This window comes from Acanthochromis polyacanthus, chromosome 3, assembly GCF_021347895.1.
Source record: "Acanthochromis polyacanthus isolate Apoly-LR-REF ecotype Palm Island chromosome 3, KAUST_Apoly_ChrSc, whole genome shotgun sequence".
NCBI lineage: Eukaryota > Metazoa > Chordata > Actinopteri > Pomacentridae > Acanthochromis > Acanthochromis polyacanthus.
Genome location: NC_067115.1, coordinates 28,476,233 through 28,488,906, shown reverse-complemented (window position 1 = coordinate 28,488,906; position 12,674 = coordinate 28,476,233). Strand labels below are relative to the sequence as shown.

Sequence of the window (12,674 nt, the reverse complement as noted above, 5' to 3'; positions counted from 1 at the left end):
AGCATTTTGCTATCCCAGCAAAGTTATATTTACTTTCCAGGTTACTCAGCTAAATGCATTTCGTTCAACAAAGGCATGAACTGGATTTCATTCCTCACAAAACATCTGCAAAGATGAATTTGTGTTCTGTTTGTAATCTGTGTTGTTTGTGTCAATTACATTGTTTACATGCAAACAGTCGGCACTGTGTTAGTGCACTTTTTGGCACGTTACTGCCGTTTGAAATAACATCACACCAGGAGCAGGAATGTGGGCCTTATGATAGCAAATAAGCAACAATTGGAGTTAAATTGTGGAGAAAAACCATCTAACCTAAGAATTCAACATGTTTCATCAGTAATGCATGAGGTTTGGTGACAGCTGACAACATCAACAAACATCACCACAGTTTGGATGATTCAAAATAGGTGTGACTGTGTTAGTACAGGGCTGCACAGTGGCTTGATGGTTAGCAGCTAGACGATCCCTGGTGGGTGTCCTGATCTCTGCATGGAGTTTGCATGTTCTCCCTGTGCCTGACTGACCTTCATTTCTTAAAGTAATGATGGACTGTGGTTTCTCTTTACTTAGCTGATTGGTTCTTGCCATAATATGGATTCTAACAGTTGTCAAATAGGGCTGTCAGCTGTGACTTCTGCGCAGCACAACTGATGGTCCCAACCCCATTAAGAAGGCAAGAAATTCCACAAATGAACCTTGACAAGGCACACCTGTGAAGTGAAAACCATTTCAGGTTCTACCTCATGAAGCTCATAGAGAGAATGCCAAGAGTGTGTAAAGCAGTAATCAAAGCAAAGGGTGGCTGCTTTGAAGAATCTAAAATAGAAAACATGTTTGACTTATTTCACACTTTTTTGTTTACTACATAATTCCATGTGTGTTCATTCATAGTTTTGATGCCTTCAGTGAGAATCTACAATGTAAACAGTCATGAAAATAAAGAAAAACCATTAAATGAAAAGGTGTGTCCAAACTTTTGACTGGTAGTGTATTAGTGCATGAAAATATATTCCTTCTCTTAAATCAAGCAAAGCCCACTTTAAACCGATGAGCAGTGTGTGACCAAAAACACAAACAACACAGAAATCTTTTGGCAAAACATTTGATCTGCTCTGCATCGCCAGGAAATGTGGGATTTGTGCCCGTTTGAGGTTTAAAGAAGTCCTATGAATATGAGTGACTACCAAGTAGTTTTAAAAAAAAAACAAACAAAACATATCCACTACTGCTAAAAAAAATAAAAAACCGACCTGTGTACTAAAAGTTTGCTGTGCTTAACCATGATAACGTTAACAGAACTTTTAAAGATGAAGTTATCTATAAGCGAGCACTGCCATCTCAACAGGTCACACATATCAATCAATCAATCAATCAATCAATCAATCAATCAATCAATCAATCAATCAGTCAATCAGTCAATCAGTCAATCAATCAACCAATCAGTCAATCAATCAATCAATCAATCAATCAATCAATCAATCAATCAATCAGTCAGTCAGTCAGTCAGTCAGTCAATCAATCAGTCAATCAGTCAATCAGTCAATCAATCAATTGATTATATTTATTGTTGTTGCAATTTATTGAAGTACAATGAAATTAAGTGTAATCTTAAAAGTAACTACCGTTCAAAAGTTTGGGGTCTTTCAGACAATTTCATGTTTTCCATCAAAACTCACTTTTATTCATGTGCTAACATAACTGCACAAGGGTTTTCTATCATCAGTTAGCCTTTCAACACCATTAGCTAACACAATGTAGCATTAGAACACAGGAGTGATGGTTGCTGGAAATGTTCCTCTGTACCCCTATGGAGATATTCCATTAAAAATCAGCTGTTTCCAGCTACAATAGTCATTTACCACATTAACAATGTCTACACTGGATTTTTGATTAATTTAATGTTGTATTCACTGAAAAAAATGGTTTATTTATTTATTTATATAATTCTTTGTAGTTATTCTAAATATACTGCTGGATGAAGGGGCTGCTGGGCTCAAGTAGCTGAATCTGTATATAAAGCTGTAGATTTAAGGGCTACTGAGAAGAAGATGAGATGTGACTCACTCATCAGTCACACCCAATCAGCGGCGTATTCACACAATCTCTCTATACGACACTCAGTATAGTGTCTCCCTGGGTTGTTGGACTGCTGTTAACACACTGTGGTTTTTCCATTAAGGACTAATGCAACTGTTTAATAACAGTGGAGCACAGATACTGAGGACTGACAAAAAGCAGCGGTTGAGCAGGCGGCGGTCCAGGGATTGAGAGCTGGCAGAGAGATTTCATCTATTCGAATAACCTCTAATGTAAGAACGGCTCTTTTCTTGGACCGTGCGCTGTTGCAAAGGGAAGTCATGGAAACTAATAACCGTGAACTTGCTGTAATGATAAAACCAAAAATTTGCCAGTTGGAATAGTTGCTTCAGTGACAGTGGAGAGCTGATTTAGATAGGGAAGATAAGAACACAACAACTAGCCTGCAGGCTTAGACTTCACCGTTTATTCAATTTAGCCTTGGATGTATATATTCCCTGATATGTGGCTGCTTGTATACATCTGTAATAGTCCTCAGTGTGTGCTCTCTGAATGCTAACAGACGGCCATGACCCAAAATGCACTTGGGCTTTAGAGAGAGTCCATTTATTTATTTCTTTTTACATTTGTTTGTATGATTAAAGCACAGAACTGAATTCTTTACATTTTATATAATTGTCTCATTAGCACATTTATCAAATCTCTGCTACTAATAGTAGTGTACTGAATCAAGTTTTGTAATTAGATCAAGATATTTTGAGTATTTTAAATGCAGCAGAAGTTGTGTTTTTAAAAAAAATCTCCATCTCTCATCTCATGAACCCTCAGATTGATCAAATGAACCATTAAGGTGAGAATGTACTCAAAACTAGCTCCACTTCCATCACCTAAAGTATTAGCTGTTACATATAAAAAAAACATTTAGGGAAAAGAAGCAGGACTGTGACTTTTGTAGTTTATTTGATAAAATTGATGTTTTTTTTTAAAGCAAACTGCTCCTGTTTCTTCTGTTCTTGTATATTTTGAAGACTCCTAATACCTTATGAAGATAAATAATGTGATCTTGAATCATATATTTACTTTGGCTACTTTTAGTATTTGTAATGGGGTGTTTTCTTTTACGCTCTTGTGCTTTTATTTCCCTTGACGTTCTATTTCCACCACTGGAAGCTACTGCTAATGCCATTTACTTAAGCATCTCGAGCGCATCAGCAGAACCTGCACAATGAACTGGACCAAATACTAAACACATGTATTTTTACATGCTATGTGACTTTGTAAATGTTTTTACTAGTGATGGGACGCGATTAAAAAAAAATTGTCTAATAAATTAGAGGCTTTGCAATTAATTCATCGCGATTAATCTCACTTTTGCTAAGCAGTAATATTTGACACAATGAGCAAAGTTTTTCATTTTAAACAAGTTTTGGTTGATTACTGAATCGATGAATAGACATATACATGAACTTAAACAACAAAAATGTTTGTTTCATTTATATGTATCTGTGTTTTTTTCATCTGTCTGCCAAATTCACAGATTACGCCAAACTCAAAGTGCAACTATAGCAATTATATTCAACATTTTAAGACTTTTTGAAAACTTAAGCACTTTTAATGTCTTGAAATGTGGTCTATTGTGGCTTGGCTACATCGATAGCAGGTACCAGGACTGTCGTGCGTCCACAGGATCGTCAGTTTCTCGTATCCCATTCATTGTCTATGTGAAATGCACTGCATTGCATGCTGGTTGCGTCTACCCAGAGCTCGTTTGCATAAAGTAGACTTGACTTGTCCTTTATGCAAATTTGGTGCAGGCAGAGGAGGTCTGACGCATTTTGAAATATTTGTTAAATGTCTGAACTAGTCATCATTGAACGAAAACGAGGACAGATTTAACAACTGCTCAGCTTATTTCTTGCCTCAAATGCTTTCAGAAATACTTTTCTGCTGTGTTTTCCACTACAGTGCGCCCTGTGCATCTTCTTAACAGCTGCAAACAGACTTTAGGTTCATTACCGCCACCTACTGGGCTGGAGTGTGCATCAGTGCCAGAAATTAGTAAACTGAGAAAAGTGCGATTAAACGCGCTATTTTTTTATGTGTTATTCTTTCTGTAATTAATAAGTTGAAATTAATTCCCTAAAGTCCCAGCCCTAATTTTTAATCTGCCACTTCTCCCTGCATAACTATCACAGTGATAATTTGCCATTAAGTACATTCTTTAGCTTTGGGTCTCTTACAACCAAAAAAAAAAACAACACTCAGACAATGTCCCCCAGACCCTGTGACAGAACAGTAAAGTCTCATCAAACATCTACCAGCACATTTGTTGTGATCAACCCAACTTTTTCCACATTCTGAAGAATTACTGTCTCTAGACTGGCTTTGTTTTCTTAGAGAATAAAGACTTACAAATGGATAAAAGAATGACACAAACAAAACTGAACTCTGTTCCATGATCATCAAACAGTCTGATGACAACCATCATCTTCATCAGCTCACAGTAATGACAACTTTGATCCATCCCTGATGCGGAGGACTGTGTGATAAAGGCATGAGGCCTGTCTGCTTGAGAAGACTTTCCCTCTCTGCCACAGAGAATGATATGAGCCGTACAAACCCAAATTACGTCTATAATTTACATGGCGCAAACACGGGCACAAAATCAAAGCCTTCTACTGAATCATTTAGCATATTTACTTAGCTGGCAACTTCACGGGTAGTCAAACCTGCCTGTGTGAACTCCTTCATTTGTATTTTCTGCTGACACACACTGGAAAGTGCAGACCGAGTGACAGTCACTCTCTCATTAGCAAGCTCTTGGTGGAGACTCCAGATTCTGTGGGTGGCCTGGAACTCGAGAAAAGTGCTTTCTTTCTGTATCTACCGCTTCTTTCCATGGAGACCTGAAGTCTCCAGTCACCCTGAATGCACCCTTTCCAGTGTCCGTGGAGATGAGAAAAAGAAAGCATCCAATACTTCAGCAAATAGAAACCTTATCCAAACAAAGGTAGAGTTATTACTTTCAATCAAAAGCACATGTGAAAAAAGAAAAGAAAAGAAAGCACGGGCACTTGCTGTATTGAAAACACTACCTTGTAAAGTGCAGCGTGCAGAGTTTGGTGCTGAAAAATCTGCTGCTTTTTACTCTCAAAGGAATGTGAGAAAATGATTTATTGTGTCTCTTACAAACTTAAATTGAAAGAAGTAGTGAAATATCCATCAAATCTGAACACAAATGCAGTGTAAAATGCAGGCTTACATGGTCTTATATAAGATAGTGGTGAACAAAGGTACATATTGAGGAATCTGCACCATTTTTCACACCTTTTATTGAAATACAAATACTGAACATCTGGTGAAGACATTTATGTAAGAGGTCACTTACAAACTTTTCCACATAGTCCGTAAAATAAGCTAACGACTGAGGGAAAAACTAAACGTGTATTCTTTAATAATTTACAGAGGACTTGCGGAGCGAATACAAATCAAACTCGGCAACCACACAGGCACCAGATGTTAAAGCTAAAGAATTTTTTACCGACTGATCGTGAAGAAAGGAGCTTATCTTGGAATGCTGCTTAGATTGTAATGTAAATGCAAACTGACAGTCAGTCTGGGAGATTTACTGCACAACACTTGTAAATCCCAAATAATATTGTAGTCGGTATATTGTAGCACCGCGGCGGTTCCTAGGGCCACGCAAACGTAACATCTGGTTCGGGCTGCCTTCAACAACTCAAACTAAAGCATCCAAGTAGCTACAAGGCATTGTGGCTGAGACCATTTTCAACAGCTTTAATATTGTCTTTTAAACTTTTGTTTTGTGATTTTCAACCAGATGCATAAAAAGTGAAGTTGGTCAGTAACTCAAAAACATTAAGTGAACATCACGGCACACAGAAGAGGACAAGAACTCAACACAACGATGCTGCATTTGATGTTTTTGCAAATTACATCTCCAGTTAGGGTTGATGGAAAAAATATGTTGCTTTCTTTGGAAATATCAAAAAGAACGCAGTGACGTTGTACAATGATGTTCTTAAAATTGTGAGTTTTGCTTCAAAGTGGCCTCTCAAGAGCTTTCAGCACATGTTGCTTGATTGTCTGAAGTGGTGAAAAGCAGTGAACGCACTGAGAAAAGTCCTAAAGATGTCCTAAATTTTTCTATTAATCATTCCGTACCCATAACATGCAATAAAAATCGCTGTGGCCTCGACGTAGCCAAACATACCTTGCACATTTTTACTGCAACAGAAGTATATCAAAGGATTTTTTCGAGAGATCACATCTGCAAAACATCAGCCTGTAATGGCTTCTATGAAGTCTTATTTGTACTCATGAAAAAATCTCAGATGCAGACACAGTTGGTGGTTTTAGTGACCATTGAACTTCCTCAAATTGTATTTTAACTTAATACATATTCACTACTGTTCAAAAGTTTATGGTCGTTTAGAAATGTCCCTATTTTGAAAGAAAAGCATTTTTTTTCAAAGAAGATAACATTAAATGAATCAGACATACAGTCTACACATTGTTAATGTGGTAAATGACTATTGTACATGGAAATGGCTGATTTTTAATGGAATATCTCCATAGAGGTACAGAGGAACATTTCCAGCAACCATCACTCCTGTGTTCTAATGCTACATTGTGTTAGCTAATGGTGCTGAAAGGCTAATTGATGATTAGAAAACCCTTGTTCAATTCTGTTAGCACATGAATAAAAGTGTGAGTTTTCATGGAAAACATGAAAATGTCTGGGTGACCACAAACATTTGAACAGCAGTGCATGGCAACTTCCTTCAGAGCAACTGTAACTAATTTAGAGCAACTTTAACTCATTTAGAGCAACTTTAATCATTTTAGCTTCAGCTAATATAGATCAACTTTAACTAATATAGAGCAAGTTTAACTAATATAGAGCAGCTTTACCTCCTTTAGGGCAACTTCAGCAAATATAGAGCAACTTTAACTCCTTTAGATCGGCTTTACCTAATGTAGAACAACGTAATTGTCTGGGTAAACCACGAACTTTTAAACGGTAGTGTATTGAACAGATAAAGTAATGCACAAACTACGAATACGATCCTAAAAGCACCACTAGAATCTGTAAATATGCAACAAAAATAGCACAAGATGTGTCTGTTCTCACTGCATGCACAACAAAGGGTTCGAGTTTCCACATCACACTTGCAGAAGTCGTGCATTAGACCATCATAACTGGTTCCAAAAACAGTTTTGATGTCACAAAAATCTAACATATTTAAACACCAAATATTTCATAATAAGCATAACACATTTTTGAGTGCGTGAAGGACTTTGAGTTCTATAATAAACACACGTTGCCAACAGTTCAATAAAGATGTGTCATGTGTCTGGTGAAATGCCAGTTAATTGAACCTCCACAGTGTGTGTTTATCCTGTTGGCTACTGTCCACGGCCGCTCTGCTGATGCAGTTTGTGTGTTTGACATATGTTCTCATAACTCTCCAGACTCTCCAGTGACTTACCAAATAATTTAGGTATTTGGTCACAGACAATTTCACATCTTTGAAGCTGTGTTATTTGCTTCATGTTGTTTTGAAAACTTTCACATAAAGCGCAAATTACCAGATTTCTTTTATGGCCAGAAATGCCATTAAGTGGCGCTCAACTTCCTGTGACCCAGCTTTGTTGATTCATTGTCATCGTTATTAGGTAGCTCATTTCAAGATTTTCTTCTGTTTTTATATGAATATGTGGATCTGTGTGTATATGGGGAGACGTCTCTTGGAGGATTAAAAAAAAGAAAACGAGACGTTCCAATCGCCGGCAGGTTGAGATGCAGAGAGAGGAATGCTGGTTTGACGTGCCAAACCTCAAGCATTTCCTTTCCCTCCATATTGTCCGTCCATATTGACTGATTCCTGTTTTTATGCTTCTTTAGTTTTAGAATTTTTCTAACCTTCCTTTTGTGTGCAGGGAAACATTAGAGGACAGTCCAAAACAAGTGAACGAGAAACACATGGCGTCCTGCCAAAGACTTTTCGCCCGTATACTTTCTCCATGAGAAGTCGTCAGATGGACGGTTCATCTGGACATTAAGCAGGACATCCAAATAATAGATCCAATTACTTCATGCAAAAAGTTATGATTCAGACAGCATGTGCTTAAACAAATTTCAATGTTTCTCAAGGCCTCACATCTGCATATCAGCCTACATACTGTCTACTGGTGGGTGATATATATGCATGTATACATTGAAAGTTGTTTAACTGTATATGCGATTTTGTGTGTAAACTATTTATATCAAGATCTTGTCAAAGCAGAAGTGTGTTCATTTTTTTTATCCATTGTTGGTCCAAAATCAGCAGTTACATCTGACAGACTGATTTATAAATGCGCTGTATTTCCAGCAGCACCTGAGCACAGAGAGTTAGTTTCCGAGTGGATTCAGGATGTCATGGACAGGCTTTCCGTCTTTATAATAAACCCATTTACACCTGCTTCAGGCCGATCTCCCAACACACTTTGTGGGTCATGATCTACTCTCGTTTTTTCAATCTTGGAACATCTGTTTTGGCTTCTATGAGCTTGCCTCTGCCAAACTAAGGAAACTAAAAATTTATGGAACCCCAGGGGGAACTAGTTGTTGGTATACACGCTGATTTTCTTCTCAGGAAACAGCGTGGGGATGAAAGCCAACTGAAGAAAGAGGAATTATGAGAGAAAGGCCACGCTGGCAAACACAGGTCTGAACGCTGGAAGTTAAGCAAGACAAAGAGCAGAAAAAACAACAACCTGTCAGGTTCAGCTTGATTTAGATACAACAAAGTTAATGTAAGAACACTTGCGCGAGCTTGACGCCTGTTGTTAGTTAGTAATCATGTTTAATTTTCGTGTCGAACACATGTTTATGCATGACCAATTGGGCGTCTGTTGCGTTTCGCAACAAAGCACAAAAGACTTTCATAAGCTAGCGAGCGACGACTGCTATTATTCCGAGTCACACTAAGGTCAGCTCCGCTACAAACCTAAACACAAGTCGATTACACATACAAAAACACAAACTACAATTGAAGAAAAAACATTTTAGAAGCATAAAAATTTATTTTTGCTGTCTGGAGTGGATTACCTTGAAAAATAACCTTGATGGATTAACAACAGGGCAAAAATCCCTGAAGCCCCAAAACCTTTCACAGGACTAGAAGCCTCTGTGGCGTCGACAGGCCATCGCTAAGAACTAAACCTTGGTCAGAGTCAGTGCCGTTTTGAAAATGTTGACTGCACTTGTTTTGTCAGTCTGTGGCCACACGAGTGGCATGATCTGGTGCAAGTTTTTGACAACCAGAAGCTAGGAATGCTAATGCTGTCACAAGCATTTTGAACAAATGGAGGAACAGCCTCAAAATGATTTCAGCAGCTCGGAGATAGGATTTCCAGTCTGCACACGGTCTTTTTCACCTTTATATTACCAACATGTTCTCAAAATGTTCATATCCTGATATAACGTTGCCTTTTCTAAGGCTAACTTAGTGCTGCTAATAAAGTTTGTAGACTTCCTGTCTGTTTAAGCATAACACTGCTGCTGTGTGCTTTTTTTTTCTTCCTTTTTTCTGTTTTTTTTTTTGTTTGCAAGTCCGCTCAAAAATGACACCAACCACTCATGGTGCCATTGCTTAAGCTTCATGTGCCAATTTTTTTTCTTCTTTGTGACTGTGACCATCAACTGCCCTCATGGCAAATTAACCTATCATGTTTATTTCAAGTTGTTTCCTGCATTATGCCATTGAGGGCTGTGCACACCCAAGTGAACATAAAACAAACACAGGACAGACAGAAAGGTGAGGCATAGACAGTGTTCTAAGAGAAAAGGTGCATTTTATTTGTTTGTGCTCTTTAATCACACCTTAAAACCATTTACAAATCTAAACCCTTCACAAACACCTAATACGACAAACCCCAAGTGGATCAATCATGAAGATGTCAGGAGGCCACAAGAAGGATAGATAAAGCAGAGTGAGATCCACAGACACTAACCCAGCAGCCTCCACTGACTCAGCGACCGGAGGAACAAACTCTATAGAGTTTTGGTAGGTGCCGGTGTGGTGGGTCTGGCATGCATGAAAACCTCCACCAAAAGGAGGGAACTGTCTCCTCCAGCCCAAGGAGTCCACCAGCCCCCCGCAGGAGCCACCAAGCGGAGACCCAGCCCAGGGACCCGGAGCGACCGCCCCCCCGACACAGCCAGAGCCCCAAGGCCCGCACAGCAGACGGGCCATAGCAGACCCCCACGCCGCCCCACCGGCCCAGCCCACTTCCCCCACTACCACCCGCCCCCCCCATCCTCCCCCACGACCACCCGCCCCCCCCGCCACCCCCCACACCCCCCCCACCGGACGAGAACCCCCCCCCCGACACAGCCAGAGCCCAAGGCCCGCACAGCAGAACGGGCCATAGCAGACCCCCACGGCGCCCCCACCGGCCCAACAGCCCCACTTCCCCCACTACCACCCGCCCCCCCATCCTCCCCCACGACCACCCGCCCCCCCCGCCACCCCCCCCCACCCCCCCCACCATGGCCGCCCCCTCACAACCCACCCCCAACACCCCCCTCCGCCCCCCCACCAGGCCACCCCTTGCCCAGCCACCCCACCCACCCTATCCAGCCACACCACCCACACCACCCACGCCACCCTCGCCACCCCTCCCACCCCAAATCCGGGAGGCCACCCGCTCACCGGAAAACAGCACCAAGGACCGGGCAACAGCACTGCAAGGGCAAACGAGCCCAGCCCACCCCTGGCCGCCCAGAGAGACGCAACCCTGAGGGAGGGAGGGAGGGAGAGGAAGGAACACCAGGGGAGGCACAACAACCCGGGCCCTCGGGCCCGGCAGGAGAAAGCCCCGAGATCACGCCAGTAAACCTATTGTGATTTACCCTGTTACTGAGTTCACCAGTTCCCCGACTGGTGAACACTAGCCCTTGCACCGTGAATGTGACCCACCCAAGTGTATATACAAGTATGTGTGGTGCCTTAAGATTGGGGGTTGGTGAGGCAGAGCAGAGGGTAACGAACCCCCCCCCCGCCTCAGTCTCCCCGCAAGCCCAAAATGTGAATGTGTATGTGGTGCGTTAAAATTGGGGGAAGAAGTGTCAGGGTGGGGGCATAGACGGGGACCACAGTACAACACTGCACTGGGGCCTATCCCGTCTAATGACGTCCCACCCCATAACCACCCACTCCCAGGTAGTGTGTGCATTAAAATTGGAGGGGAATTGTGGAGTACGAATAGTACCTTTCTACCCCCCCCCCCCCCCCCCCCCCCCCCCCCCCCCAAGGGATGTGTTGTGTGCCCTATGTGTATATTTACAAGGTGTATTGTGCGAAGCTAGTGAAGTGAATTAAGAGGAGCGATCAACGGGGCCCCACCCAGCCAGGCGGAGGGAGGTGGGCGCGCGCCCAGCGTGGAAGACTGTTCTAGATCTTACTGTCCTTTAAAGGAGCATTTTGTCTGAAGGCTGTTTTTCTGTGTAGGGACTCACGGACCCTCTAAAGGGAGATTGTCTAAAGGTAGGCGCTGGTCCTGAGATGGCTGTGAGCCCTTCTTGTAAGAAAGTCAGACATGCAGGGCAGGGAAATGTACATGCTAGAGCGCCTAGAAATGAGGCAGGATAAGAAATACAAAGGTCCATCCATCCATTATCTGTACACCGCTTTATCCTCATTAGGGTTGTGGGGAGCTGGAGTCTATCCCAACTGACTTAGGGAGAAGGCAGAGGACGTTCTGGACAGGTCACCAGTCTATCAAAGGGCTTACACATAGAGACAATCACACTATGGACCATTGAGAGTTACCAATTAACCTCAGCATGTTTTTGACTTCTGCACAGTGGCGTAGTGGTTAGCACTTTCGCCTTGCAGCAAGGAAGATCCCCGGTTCAAATCCCGGCTTTCCCGGGATCGTTCTGCATGGAGTTTGCATGTTCTCCCCTGTGCATGAGCAGCGCTCAATTTAGACGGTCGCCAGGTCGCCATTTGTGACTAAAAAACGTCACAAATGGCGACCGTTGAAATCAAGCGCTTGAATCGCCTATCATGTTTTCTTCATGGAGGCAGCCACTTTGTACGATGTCATCAACCTGGCATGATTTCCCGGCGCTCGCGGCGATCCCCTGGCGACTGTCTAAATCGAGCGCTGATGAGTGGGTTTTCTCCGGGCTCTCCGGCATCCTCTCACAGTCCAAAAATATGCTTGAGGTTAATTGATTACTCTAAATTGCAAATAGGTGTGAATGTGAGTGCGATTGATTGTCTGTATATGTAGCCCTGTGACAGACTGGTGACTTGTCCAGGGGATCCCCTGCCTTCACCCGAAGTCAGCTGAGATAGGCTCCAGCACCCCACGACCCTAGTGAGGATAAAGCGGTGTATAGAGGAAACCCAGAAAATCCATGCGTGCACAGGAAGAACATGCAAGCTCCATGCAGAAAGATCCCAGAAAGGCAGAGACATGAACCAGAGATCTTCTAGTTGCAAGGTGACAGCACTAACCACTACTTCCACTGTGCAGTCTACAATGATAACAATAATGCTAAAAATAAAGATATAATAAAGATAGTGTACACCTTTAACATGCACAGACGAGGCATG

The 12,674-nt window shown here is 41.9% G+C and overlaps 1 protein-coding gene across 1 annotated transcript in view; it reads right to left on the bottom strand.

Annotated features, from left to right (window-relative positions):
- The window catches only part of gstcd (glutathione S-transferase, C-terminal domain containing), a 457,968-nt gene that overhangs the window by 120,857 nt on the left and 324,437 nt on the right, over positions 1-12,674 (bottom strand). The window lies entirely within an intron of this gene.